The 12,020-nt window shown below is 42.2% G+C and overlaps 1 long non-coding RNA gene across 1 annotated transcript; it reads right to left on the bottom strand.

Moving 5' to 3' along the window:
* Positions 1 to 7,730: 7,730 nt before the first annotated feature.
* LOC123053475 (uncharacterized) lies at positions 7,731 to 10,572 on the bottom strand. Its single transcript, XR_006425589.1, has 3 exons — positions 10,084 to 10,572; positions 9,287 to 9,402; positions 7,731 to 7,944 (listed from the first exon to the last, which is right to left on the bottom strand). It is a non-coding gene; the product is annotated as an uncharacterized lncRNA (long non-coding RNA).
* Between the last annotated feature and the right edge of the window lie 1,448 nt (positions 10,573 to 12,020).

Genomic DNA, 12,020 nt, shown 5'->3' with positions numbered 1-12,020 from the left:
GTCGATATTTTGAGATCACAACCTTACCTAGACCCAATACCTTGCTTTTGCCTTTGTCAGGTGATATGCTTCAGATGCGATGGAGATAAAGCAGTGTCCATCAATAAGTTCCTGTCACCAGTCATGTGATTTGTACATCCACTATCGAGGACCGACTCAGTAGCTTTGGGTTGATCATCCTGCAGATGAATTAGTGCATCTTACGAACTCATATACTTCATCAGTGAAGAATATGACATCAATTTCATCAGATCAATTTCATCAAGGAATAGAACAAATTATAGCAGTATGAGGACGTGAGAAATGAAAATTCATTTCTTCATGATTAGCTTGCATCCTTTCAAGCATATTCAGGTCTCCAGCAAATTCTTCAGACGATTAAGTTCGTCTGGAGACCTGACCCTACATAAGAGATTAGTTCTTTTTCTTCACCACCCACATCTGGAGGGGTGGCAAACAATTCATCATTCTGCGAGCTCCATAAGAGAAAGGTGGCATAGAAGCCAGTCCACTTCGTTTCACAGAAGAGGGGTTAGGGTAAGCATATGAATAAGCAGAGAAATTCTTCGAGGACTTATGAGCATAATGATTTGAAGAATAATGCACATATTCATAGCCCTTTGGCTTTCCCTGCGAAACAGAAGTGTTAGCACGATGATGTTCATATGAGGATTTTGATCCATATGAGGAATTTGGTCCATATGAGAACTTGAATCCAAATGAAGACTTTGGTCCATATGAAGAATTTGATCTGGGGTTCCTATTCTTCACATGTGGTGTCATGATGACATTCACCTGAAGACTTTCAAGGTACCTTTTGGGAACCCAGATTTTCTTCATAGGGGGACCGTTCCTGCAGTTAGTGCCTACATATCTAGCAAATACTTCACCATTCTGATTTTTGAACAGTTTATAGTTGGAGTCAAATGACTCATCAGAAGAATATGAAGATTCACATGTAAAGCAAGATAAAGTGGATGGATCTACGGGAGGTCCCTTTGCAGCAACCCATGAGGTTTTGGGGTACTGCTCAGGTTTCCAGTAGGTCCCATCAGCATTGAGTTTCCTCTCAAAGGCAATACCCTCTTTCCTAGGGTTCCTGTTGAGAATCTGCTTTTTAAGCACATCACAAAGAGCCTGATGCCCTTTGAGGCTTTAGTACATGCCTGTCACATACAATTCCTTCAGCCCTGCATTGTCAGTGATACTAGTAGCATCCTCAGATGAGGAATTTGTGATAGCAGAGACAGTTGAAGAATTTGCAGCAATAGAAGCATTTGAACTTTCAGGTGAAGAATTAGCAGATTCACGTTCAATGCATTTCAAACATGGTGGAATGAATTCTTCCTGAGCGACACTGATCTATTGAGCAATGCTCCTTCTAAAGATCTTCATAACTCACCCTTAGCTTCTCAAGATCCTGCTTTCTTTGAAGAAATTCATAAGAAAGCTTCTCATGATCAGATAAGAGAGTGTTATGATGACTTTGAAGATTATCAAACTTAGACTTAAGTCTCTGAAGATTATTAGTCAAGGTTTGAGTGCGATCCATTTCTTCACACAACAAGTCATCGCTTTTGTCTAGCATATTTTGAACCTTTTCAAAATCCTTTTGTTGTTTCACAGCAATCTTAGCAAGTTTAGAGTAGCTAGGCTTGAGGTTTTCATCAGATTCATCCTCACTTGATTCAGAGGAGGGGTATTTGAGTACCTTGACACCCTTTGCCATGAAGCAATAGGTGGGAGCATAGTCGTCATCGCCATCATCAGCCGAGTTGGGGAAGTCATTCTCCTCAGAGTTGAAGATGGACTTGCTGGCAAAAGCAGTAGTGAGGGCTAGGCTCGCCACACCAGATTCTGACTCCTCAGATGCCTCCTCTTCCTCATTTTCCTCAGATTCAGCTTCAGAGTCCATTTCCTTGCCAATGGATGCCCGAGCCTTTTTGGAGCTGCTCTTCTTGTGAGATGAAAACTTCGAGGATTTTGACGATGAAGACTTTGAAGATTTCTTCTTCTTCTTTGAATCATCAGAACTGTAATCCTTGTATTTCTTCTTCTTTGATTCCTTTTCCCACAGAGGACAATCTTCAATGTAGTGACCAGGTTTCTTGCATTTGTGGCAAGTTCTCTTCTTGTAGTCACGGGATGAGGAATCTGATCTCATGTCATCACTTCTTGAGGATTTACCAAAGTGACCACGTCTTGAGAACTTCTCGAATTTCCTCACGAGCATTGCTAGCTCCTGGCTCAGCTCTTCAGGATCACCAAGGCTACTACCAGAATCCTCACCTTCAGATTTAGAGACTGCCTTGGCCTTCAAAGCGCGTGTTCTTCCATAGCTTGATCCATAGAGATCTCTCTTCTCAACAAGTTGGAACTCATGAGTGTTTAGCCTCTCGAGGATATCAGCGGGATCAAGTGCCTTGTAGTCTCCACGTTCTTGTATCATCAGTGCAAGAGTGTCAAATGAGGAATCAAGTGATCTCAGCAATTTCTTCACCACCTCATGGTCGGTGATGTCAGTGGCACCAAGTGCTTGAAGCTCATTTGAGATGTCAGTGAGGCGATCGAAGGTTTGCTGGACATTTTCATTGTCGAGTCTTTTGAAGCGGTTGAAGAGATTGCGAAGAACGTCAACTCGAGAGTCACGTTGTGTTGAGACTCCTTCGTTGACCTTGGACAGCCTATCCCAGATAAGCTTAGTTGTCTCCAAAGCACTCACTCTGCCATACTGCCCTTTGCTCAGATGGCCACATATGATGTTCTTCGCTTGAGAGTCGAGTTGCTTGAATCTCTTCACATCAGCAGCGTTGATGGTAGGAGTGAGAGAGGGAACACCATTTTCCACAACGTACCAGAGATCGTTGTCAATTGCCTCAAGATGCATTCGCATCTTATTCTTCCAGTAAGGGTAGTCCGTCCATCCCATCGAAGGTAGGACACCCAGCAGAGACCTTGATCATGCCTGCAGTCGACATAACTAAAACTCCAGGCAGTTAAACCAAAATCATACAGAACAAGGGAGTACCTTGCTCTGATACTAATTAAAAGTGTGTTATATCGACTAGAGGGGGTGAATAGGAGATTTTTACAAATTCGTCACTGAGGAATTTCAGGGTGGGGAAATTCCTAAGCAATGAACAACTAAGCAGCGGAATAAGTACTCAGATGCAAGCATAACAGAGCAGTAGCACAGTCAATGATGAAATGAAAACAAGCACAGAGTACAAGTAGTGTAAACACAGGATAAGCAGGCTGAAGACAAACTTACTGGAGAAATTGAACTGAGGAAATTGAGAAAGTCTTCAGTTAAGGTCTTCAAACAGTAACGATCAAGTATTTCAACATGAAATGAGGAAATGAAAGGGTTGAGGAAATAGAACCAGATAGCTCGGTGAAGACGGTGATTTGATAGACCAGTTCCAACTGCTGTGATAGTCGTACGTCTGGTTGGAGCGGCTAGGTATTTAAACCTGAGGACACACAGTCCTCACCGTATTCTCCTTGAGCTAAGGTCACACAGACCTCGCCCAATCATTCGTGGTAAGTCTTCAGGTGACTTCCAAACCTTCACAGACTCGGTCACTCGGCGATCCACAATTTCCTCTTGGATGCTCTAGACCATGACGGCTAACCATCTGGAGGATACACAGTCCTCAAAGGTAACAAGCGTCAGTTCCACACAGGGACAATCTCTTCAGTGATGCTCAATCACTTTGGGTTTGTAGGTGTTTGGGTTTGGGTTTTCCTCACTTGATGATTTTCGCTCAAAGTCCTCGGAGGATGGGATGCTCTCAATGACAAGTGTTAGTTTCTCTCAGAGCAGCCAACTAGCTAGTAGTTGTAGGGGGCGGCTATTTATAGCCTAGGGAGCAGCCCGGCATGATAAGACATAAATGCCCTTCAATGATATGACCGTTAGGTGGATAGATATTTTGGGACAGCTGGCGCATAGCACAACAACGGTCGGAAATTTGACTATCAAATTCCTCAGGGCTATCATGTTCCTCACTTGTAGGCAATCCGCAATGGCGAATTCCTAACTCCTCAATCAGAACAAATTCCTCAAAGACCAGAAGATCTTCGTCTCTGTCACTGAAGAAAATGACTAAACTGTATGAGATTTTCAATGGCTTCACTCGAAAGGATTGGCAGGTGTAGGATTTTGAGATGAGCATCACTTGGAAACTTTTCCTTAGTTTTACCTCGACCCCCTTTAACAGTACGGTGTTTCCTATGACTCGAGAAAGAGAAAACGAAACTACGAAAACAAAAGTCTTCATGCTTCATATTCCTCGCATGAATATCAAGTCTTCAAGGTCACACCAATTTCTTCATTTTCAAAGTCTTCAGAAAGCTAAAGTCTTCAGTTGAAGACATTCATTTTCAGGGGTCGACTTTCTCTGTAAATATCAAACTCCTCATAGACTTATAGACCTGTGTACACTCACAAACGCATTAGTCCCTTAACCTATAAGTCTTCAATACACCAAAATCACTAAGGGGCACTAGATGCACTTACAGTAACATTATTTACACAATCATATAAATATATGCAAGTAAATGAGTGTACTAGAATATTTACACCTGTTGCAACACACGAAAATTATCTCAAGAAAATAATAATAATAATAAAATTTACTCCCTCTGGTCGAAAAAAATTGGCATGGCTTTAGTTCAAATTTTAACTAAAGTCGAACTAAAGCCACGACACTTTTTTGGGATTGGAGGGAGTAATACTTTTTTTGAGAGGGCAATATAGCATTTTTGGTTGGAGGTAATTAGAGAGAGGGAATGTGAGTTTAGGGGTTCTGAGATATAAAATCACCTATTTGGTTGGAGGGAATGGAAATTCATGAAGGATTGGATGTGAGAGTTTAGAGTTTAACTCCCACTATTTATTAATAGAGGAGGGGTGTGAATTGAGAGGGAATAAATATATGAAGAACATCTCAACCCTTACTCATAAGTCATAACACAACTAGATGATACCCCGCGCATTGTTGCGGGAATCGGTTGCAATATATCTATTATATATTTATTTATTTATTTTGAAATTTTCACCGGGGGAGGGGGGGGCCCTCAACCACCTGAATATATTCCATCGAATTTGCCTAGAAGCCTCGCAGCTCCATACAAGATAGGTTCAAGTGAACCAGAATACACGGGGGAAACAAGAGGAGACACAACCAAAAACACACACACACACACACACACGCATGCACACATCCAGCCGAACCTCCGGAAGACCCGCCAAGGAAAGGGCATAGAAGAAGGCTTTTCGAAGATCCGAAGCCGGACGCACCAACACCACCGACCGCCATTCCAAATATCATCAGCACAACCAGCAAGGAGGAGGACCTCAACTTACACCTTCATCCGACCAAGCAAGGAGAAGAGCCTTGAACGTTGGCCGGCTGGTTGCCACCCAACAGCACCCCGCAGAGGTAGAGGTGCCATATGGGAACGAGGTGATCCATTGAGTAGGATAACAACCCCGCTGACCCGGCTTCGGATGAAAATCAGACCCATTCCGGCGCATGGATGAGCCACGATCTCGCAGACAGAGCACCACCTCCTCACCAACAAGGCACACACCACCGTCGACCCCAAATTGGCCGCACCACGACCACCATCGAACCCACAGCGAGCAGCCCCCACATAGCCGAACCGAGCCGAACCTAGATGATGCCTTCAAGAAGGGATGCGACACAAAATGCGCCGCCATCACCTGTTCCAGGAGAACCTGGAACATGGGTTTCCCCAGGTTTTCGGAGGAGCACTCACCATGACAGCGCCGCCTCCACAGAGGTACACGGCGCCCGCAGGCGTCGCCGTCGCCGGCTCCGGCAGGAGCAGAGCTTTTCGCCCAAGTGAGAATACCACCTCCTAGAAGCATCGACAGGTCGTGGAGCACTATCCCTTGCACATTGCCACAGAGAAGGGCCACTGCAGCCCCGCCGCCACACATGACCGGATCCGGTCCACCGCAAGCCAGATCCGGCAGGATCCAACATGCCCCGCCCGCCCCCATCGGATCGGAGCCAAATCCGCGGCCGGCAGGCACGTCGCCCAGGCAAGGGGCGAGCACCACCACCCCGCGCCTCACAGAGCACCTCCGCCGGACCCCCAACCGAAACCAGCAGATCCCCGACGCCCCCGAAGCACTGGGCGCCAACGCAGCGGGGAGTCGCCGGTTCGAGGGAGGCCAGCGGGAAGGAGCCGCAAGCGCACCCACCCCCACCATCCCCGGCCACCGCGCTCGAAGAAGTGACGCGCGCCGGAGTCACGCCGCGCCGCCCGCGCCACACAGAGCTCCCCCGACTCGTGGGTGCTCTGCGCAAAGAACGACGCCCTGCCGCTGCCAGATCTGAGCGGGCTTTGCCCGGCAGGAGCTTTTGGCGGCGGCGGGAGGGGGGTTTCGGCCGGGGGGAGGGGTCGCCGCCCGAGCCGCCCTGGGGAGGACGGCGCGGGGGGAATATCACAGTTTGGTTCTCTCCATTCACACTGTCTCTATATCTTCTATTACATATAAAAAGTGCTTTATTATGGGTTAATAAGTTAACCAGAAAAAAGAGAATTATGTAGAAAATACCACAAAAATCAGAAACATCCAACCATCAATTAAGTTAAGTATCTGATCAGAGCCGATGGATCTATGAAACAATCTATTCACATTAAATTTCAAAATAATTACCCACCAATACCCTGGATTAGTTATTTTTGGTACCCCTTCGATCTCCCATCTATATCCAATAGAGAAAGAAAATCAGGGTCCATGTCCTCGCGCAGACCCCCACCGTCGCCGGCCAACGGCATAAGACATGCACGTACGCAAAGCTAGCTTCTTGGAGTAGCTTACGCGGCTAGCCGGAAACTCCCCGTACATGAACCTGCTAATACTAGCTTGCTTTTACGTAGGTGTGCAAAGCTAGCTTCAGGGAATAATATAGCTTGATCGATATGTGTTCAGTTAGATGTAAACTCGCAGTACGTGCTTCTGCTTGGGCTGGCTCTAGATGGATCGGATTAATTCTTGCCAGAACTTCAGGTAAGTTTACTTCAGGCTTTACTACTATTTAGCGATTACCGATTGAATCTGATGTGATTGATCCAACTCCAAAAAAATTGATGCTCCATCTACTACGAGACCGGGGACCATGATTAGCAATACCTAGCTACTGAATAAAATTTGTGGCCCTCAATTTGGTTGAGGACACCAGTTTTCATTAGCACAACAGATGTTGCAAGGGACTTTAAGACATAGTGCAATACAATGTAATCCTTTATCCCTCGCTTTGCTCTCATGTCCAGCTCTGGCCAAAGGTTTTCCCCTTTAGTTATCAAAACAAACTAAATGTCCATCCACAAACTTTACAAAGATTGATGAGGCTAAAGCATGCTGTCATATTGTAATGCATAATGGAGTTGTGCCTATGCAGATTTTTGTGAGTCAAGATTGGGCTGCTGGTCTTCTGCCTCTGTGCTTTGCTGAACGCATACATCCATCCACCAACATGCAAATCCAGGAGAGAAGCGAGGCTTCAGATTTGGTAAGCTGATAAGGGTGGAGCTAATGACAACAATCACCCATGAATGACGAGCATGTCAGGTCAGTTCCGATTTGTATAGGTGACGACAATAGTAATGGCCAGACAACAAAATGCTTCCCTGCAAACCAGACCCATTTATGGCACGCCATGCATGTTTACCCCTTTTTGTGAGAGCAGTGAACCAAAATCCTACATGTCATGGATCACTGAGTCTTGATCACCATAGAGATACAGAAGTAGGAAACACCTTCATCCATCAGGCCAGGTTGAAAATTTCCTTGACACCGACCGAGATATAGCACTAGGATGTCGGACTTGACGAGTACAACGAGAGTATTGATAGCCATGATCGGGAGGCGCTCTTCTCGGAACTATCCATAATCCTGCTGTTCTGGAAAATGTAGCGGAAATAATTCACGTATTTGCCTATCTTTATTATGAATGTTAGAAGAAACCCAACACATAGTTAAGAATCAAGAATATGATTAGTGACCTGTAAATTGCATACCCTTTCTTTTATGTGCATTGTACCTTACAAGAGTTGGAATAAGCTTAACTATTGCATCAATTATTTTCCAGTATAGAATAAAGTTGCAGGGTAGTAGTTCTGTTATATTCAAAGCAAGATTCATTGTACTAGACGTTGTTTTCAGCATTAGCATGGTGGTGCCATGGGAAGATAATAGTCCAAGGCTGGTCTCTTATTTTAGATAATGCTAGATTACAGTTCTGCTACAGGCCATGCGTACGGAAAATCATCACTAACTGTAGTTCTGCCAAAATGTTTTCCATGTGTATGATCATCAATTAATTTCACCAAATGTTCAAATCCCTCAAAATAAGTTGACACAATGACAGAGGTAAACCTTTCTGTATTTGACATTCAGGTTACTTTTAGCACTAAAATTCTGAATGACTAAAGTTATAATTATTCATGTCATAGTTGTGACATTCTACATCTCTATTGCATTTGGCTTGGAATTACTAGCAAGCATAGATAAAAGTTTCACCATTTTAAAATTTTGCAGGGCATTCCTCTTTATGAAAAATATATATGAGTTCCTCTTTATGTGTTTACTTTTCCAAATGTCTAAGGAAAATGTCAAACTGCAAAGCTGGAGTCATGCATGCACCAACCGACAACTTTTACTGCTCAAAGTCAGCACTTCACTATGGTAAGTCAGTTCTGTTTTCTATAAATAACAACAATGAGAAAATAGGCAGAGGGTCTACATGGTAATTTAGCTAGCTCAGTATTGTCATGTGTTTCCGTCCCTAATCCATTGATGACTAAATATGGAAACTGTCCCTGCTACCCCCATAGTGACTACATTGCACCTATATATATAATAGGGCATACAAGGAACAGGACTCTTATTTTGTAAGAAAATGGGAAATATGATCTGTTTGAGGCAAGAAATATACCTCATATTTACAAACAGAGGAAACATTCGGGTAGGTTAGGTGAATGTCACAGGCACTGTTTTCATGGTATAACTTATATTCTTTGAAGTTTAGACTAACATGTCCGTACAAGCATCAATAGCTGCCCATGTCTAATGTGTCATCTGTTTTCAGGTTTTAATATTGTTTGTAACTCTTCTAAAGAAAAATATATATTACAAAGCAACATGATAAAAATGCCGAAAAAATGATACAGATTATTTTTGCAAAAAGTGGCTGATCATAAAAAGTACAGTAAAAGATAAATGATAAATGGATAACAATAGGACCTCATGTGGAAGAAATTCCGTCGAAGCACAGATAATATCAGGAACACATTGTGGGAGAAATAGTATATATTCCAAGAATAGTCATGTCACCAACCGGATCCGCGTGGCCGTTCTTTCTAAAAAGGAGACAGTATCCTATATCAGTTTGTTTTGCTACGATTGTCAACAAAAACTAGGGGCAATCTCGAAACAAGGTAGGACTATATAACTACCTAAACAAGTTTTCACACATGGCACTACGAGTAATGGTAAATGATAAAGATATCAATGAGGATGATGTGGTCAAGAACATAGTCTATAAAGAAATATTCTAAAGGTATTAACAAATAATGCACTTTCAGCATGACGCTTCTTTCACTAGCTGAGGCTACTGACCTGCTCCATTACATAAAAATTGCATATATAAAAATTTAGCATACTGCAAACTATATCCTAAAAATACAAAGTGACTGCACTATGCTAACATGATATGGCAGGCCGAATATGCTCTACAACAAAACATCAACAATCTCTATTATGTGATATCTTATTCTTCATGCTTATCATTTAGTGGAAACGAATAGTGAGAGCATCGAGACATGGTTATATTTCATATGTACTCATACATATAATTACAATTTTTAAAGTTTCACAAACTTAGTAGTACGTACATAATTCAACACATGTAGATAACTTAAAAAAAGAATCACATATTTCCCCAAGATTTAAAGGAAAATGAAGAAACATTCTCCACTAACAAACATTTTCTAAATTACATTATAAATATGACAGAGTGTGGAAAAGGGAAAGAAGGGGACCTGCAAGTCGAAGTTCGAATTTGGAAGAATATTCAGGCTGGAGGAGGAGGACAACGTGCCGGGCTGCATCGACCGGGAATAGAAACGATGTGTCTGCCTCGCACCTAGGGAACACACCGTTGCCTGCATCCTATTACTCGAGTTGGATCCAATCTAGCTGCGGGAGACGAAATCCACGCCAAAATCAACTGCACAGACACCATGATTTCGCATACTCCCTTGCGCAGCTGCTCCTTGGACCCTGCTGGGAGATCAAGGAGTTGTACGAGCCAAACCAGCCACCATAGATGGTCACCCTGCGGCAGCACAAACGAGTCGATCCGCTGCCGTGGCTGCGCATGAGGACGACCAAGCTCATCTGGTGGGAGCAATTTTGGAGTCAACGGAGTAAAGGAAAAAGGGGATCGGGAAAGAGTAACTGTGACTGTGTGAAAGTGTAAGGCCTTGTTCATAGTGTAGGAAAATCGTAGCAATAGGAAAGTCATAGGAAATGAGATGACATGTATCTCAAATCCTATGAGTAGGAATAGGAAAGGAGATACCCTTTGATTCACGTCATAGGATTTTTTTTCTATTGAGTCTAGGCTAATGTTTATTTTCCTATGAAATGTGGAGGATAGGAAGAATTCCTTCATAGAAATAGGATTCCATTCCTACAAACCAAAGGGCTAAAGGAATTTTTCCTATGAAATTCCTACAAGATTCCTCTAGGCCAAGTGGGAGAGAAGATGTATGGACGCTATGTGCATCTATGAAATCCTGTTTGGCTAAATTAGCATACCGGCAGAGGGGAATCACTATAAAAAATACTAATAATCTATGATTACGTACAGTGTACATCCCCTATAAATATAAATAAATATATAAATATATATACATTGCATATACGTGTGTTTTTCTAAATTATATATTTTCACCCTGCAAATTAGTTAAAACATATCCACCCAAACATATAGTACATGATCTTATGAAAAACATCACTAACCGGTATCAAAAGTTTACATTCGACTTAAAGTTCATGTATATTAAAATTCTCCGCAAAAGGACTTATAAATTCCAAATGGAAAATTTACTACAACGCGACAGTGTTAAGCAACATAAAATGTCATCAATTAGGACATACACCACAATATGAACAACCAACCACACGTCACCCAAAACAATTCAAAGTAAATAAGCCTTCCCGATATTTCAGAAACGTGTCCCCGCAAAAAAAAATATTTCAGAAACGTGAAAGGGGAATTGCGCTTATCTTGAAAAGCACCTATTCAAGTCAAACTCATAATGCTGCCAAATGTTAACTTATTTAAACCAACTATATGTCAGATAAAACTATGTTCTCAGGAGTCTTATATTTATAAATGTTCTCATGCATGGTTCCAATTTCTATCAAGACAGATGAAATAATATACTTTCATTATTTAATGTTATAAATTCTAGCCCGCGCATCGAGCGGGCCACTTTTCTAGTTTTAATAATATTTAGTTATGTTGAATATAAATGTTTTGATTAATAACACATTGACCAAAATTTAAAATACATATGATATATTATATTTGATTATGTATAGTTGTAAAACTATTTATCGATTATAGGTAACTCATTCTACTCTTTCACAAAGGAATGCGAAGAGAATTCAATGGGAATAATAGAATGCGAAATCCCGTGCATGGTTACACGTGTGGTGGGTCTTTTTCTCATGCATGGTTTCAAGTTGAGGTGAGTCTTATTTCATCTATAATTATATGGTGATGTGATGTACTTACATGTTGAGTTAAATAAGTTAGTAGAGATCACTCTCTTAAATATATAGGATTTGTCATCTCTTGTCCATCCCGATGAATTCCCACTAACCAAATAAGGGAATAAACATCTCCCTCAAATTCCCACATGTAATACTCATCCGGTACCAAACAAAGGATTGAAAATAAAATGTC

This window comes from Triticum aestivum, chromosome 2D, assembly GCF_018294505.1.
Source record: "Triticum aestivum cultivar Chinese Spring chromosome 2D, IWGSC CS RefSeq v2.1, whole genome shotgun sequence".
NCBI lineage: Eukaryota > Viridiplantae > Streptophyta > Magnoliopsida > Poales > Poaceae > Triticum > Triticum aestivum.
This window is presented reverse-complemented; position numbering and strand designations above follow the sequence as displayed.